Below are 2,988 nucleotides of genomic sequence, written 5' to 3'. Positions count from 1 at the left end.
GTACAAGATGGTAAAAAGTCCCCATAGGTAGGAAATAAACTTCATTTTTGCACAGAGGGAGCTGAAGATGGAAGGCTGTCCCTCTGGGTCCATGAGAGTGTCTTTGTGAGCTGTGCTGGGTAGCTCTTTGATGTGTAGATCAGGCAGAATTCCTTCCCTGGAGGTGTCAGATCTGGGCAGGCAGAGAGGTAAAAAATCTTTCTTGCTCTGCAATTAAGTTTAAAATCCAAAATCGGCTAGTATTCGGCATCTTCCATGTGCCGGGGGTATCTTGGTAGCCGTGTTGGTCTGAGACAAGAACACAAAAAACTAGAACACTTGGTTCCAAAATTATAGCTTTGATTGGACCAACTAGGAAATCGCAAGAAAATTGTCCTTTTCTGCAAGCTTTCAGCATCAAAGTCCCTTTGTCAGACAGTGGGAAAAGTATAAATGGTACAAGATGACAAAACGACATTAATTTTTCAATGTCATTTCTGCCCCATTCTACTCCCATTTTTCCTTTACTGTTTTGATTGATTTTGTATACACAAGTGAAAAAATGTCATCCATAAATGCGTCTTATGCAACAATACATTGTAGTGCTGAAAAAACTAGTGTCCTATTGAGTTCCAAAGGTGCTAGAGCAATAGTAAAAGCATATGAATTTTTAAATGATTAACAATGTTGACCATTTTTGTAGGGCTAGTATTATTGATTCAGTAGGAGGGACTGTCTAAGTCTCTTAAACCAATTTCTTGCTTGCTGTTAAGGTGTACTGGCTGTTCAGTTGATGTTTTTTGGATAAACTGCGTGTGTCTACATGTTTGCTTTAATGTGCATTACCCTATTTTAATGCACGTTAAAGCATCACTAAAAAACTGTGCTCTTTACTTAATGTTCATTAAGACAGGAAAATGCACGTTTTCCTAGTTCCTCACAATGGAAGTACTAGATTTAATGCACATTAACTGAAGTATGTTAATACATATATAGATGCACCCACTGAGGGTCTAATTATTGTAATCTGATTTAATTTAATCTCTGACCTTTATAATATGTCTGTCACCAGGATAGCTGAGCACATATTTGGCTATCTGACCATCTGATCAACTTTCAAAATAGGTTATTATTCTTGTGGGCAATATCTTTTATTGGATCAACTGAATGCTTGGGATAAACAGAGAAACTTTCAGGTATTACAGTACCTTTCCTCAGGTCTCTGAGAGAAAAGCAAAGCTAAGTAGCAGATGGAACAAAAGCTTGTGTAAAACACCATATATAAATAAAAACAGGATATAAGAGAAATAATTAGATAGCTGACAAACAAGACAGATACCTTAAAACCTGATAAGGGAAGAACAAGATCATTGAGGAGAGTTGTTATTACCTATGAAGTACAGAGATTAGTGAGTAGCAGGTAGATTATAATGGACCATGAAGTCATTGTCTATGTTAAGTTCCTGGTACTTAGTGTCCATTTAGCTAATGATGTTTTGTGGTCAAGTTCCTCCAGATGTAAGCTTATAATATTTTTAAAGTTTGTCTGGTTTATATAGATAATGGATAGTTGGTATAAGAACTTCAAAGCATGTTTTATATACATAAATATATATACATATATATAAAACATGCTTTGAAGTTCTTATACCAACTATCCATTATCTGGAATTTTTAAAAAGATGTCATTAGCCATTACATTATAAAAGCCTCAACCTTAGCAGATGGTCAAGCCCTATTTTGATTGTAAGCAGTTACGCTTTTTAGTCATTAAGCAGAAATGCAAACAACTGCTAAACAAATGGAGTTCAAATGGTACAAACCATTTTAAGGATTGATTGATTCTCAATGCTGACATTCTGTAAGTGATTCATGAAAACAGAAATCAAAAGTAGTTGTAATAAGAATTTAAGTGATACTGTTGGGACACAGATGTGACAAATAAGAACGAATTTAGAGAAACACAGAGCATGGGGAGGTGACATGCTTATTCTTACAGTTCATTCTATGTAATGCTTTTCTTATAATACACAGGGACACTATCTTATGTAACTCACTTTTGGATAACTTTAAGTCTACAAAGCCTTACTAAGCTGGAGCAAACATGTTGGATCACTGTATTATTGGAGACAACTAGTTAATCAGATGTAATATGAAACCTTGACATGATTTACTACCTGCTGGTAGCTTGTACTGTAACTGTATTGTCTTCCTGCAGGTACTGTACAATAGATTTAAGCTGTCCTTGGATAGTGTCCCACCATAAACAAGTTGTCTGACTTAACTGAGATATTGTGTAAATATATGTTAATAAAAATAGAATCTGCCATTGTAAAGCAGGGGTGCTCAATCTGCAGCCTGCAGGCCAGATCCAGACCATGGAGCTGTATTATCTGGCCCACAGGGCTCCCCAAAGGTCCAGAAATTTGGTGGCTGGGGAGCAGTGGCAGTGTAAATTGCTGCTCCCTTGCTGCCAAATTTCTGGATCCATGGGGAGCCCTGCAGACCAGTTAACATAACCCTGCATGCTAGACTGCACGAGTGTGTGGCCAGATCTAGTAAGCAGGAGGCACAAGGCCGGACTGGGTCAGCACGTGTTTAGATTGGGGTGGCAGGGTAGTGCAAGACCAGGTTAGTGTGCAGGTGGTGCAAGGCTGGATCAGAGTGGCGCAGTCAAGTTGGGATAGAGGCCAGAATGAAGCCAGATCAGGGGAGCAGGCAGCACAAGGCTGAATCAGTGGTGTGTCGCCCATCTGCATGGTAGGTTATACAAGGCTGGACTGGGACGGCATGTGGCTGCATCAGGGAGGTGGGTGGCATGAGGCTGGATCAGGTTGGTGTACGGCCAGATCAGAGACCACTCTGAGGGGCATTGAGGGGCCATACTGGGGTGCTGTGGGGCCAAATCAGGGTGGCGATCACAGAGTCGGATTGGAACAGTTAACAGTGCATGGCTGGTTAAGCCAGTTGACCGAGCCAGTGGACTGACCCTGCACCAGATTAGGCCTG

Source organism: Crocodylus porosus, unplaced genomic scaffold, assembly GCF_001723895.1.
Source record: "Crocodylus porosus isolate Cpor-Errol unplaced genomic scaffold, CroPor_comp1, whole genome shotgun sequence".
NCBI lineage: Eukaryota > Metazoa > Chordata > Crocodylia > Crocodylidae > Crocodylus > Crocodylus porosus.
The sequence above is the reverse complement of the archived record's forward strand: the minus strand, read 5'-3'. Positions refer to the sequence as shown.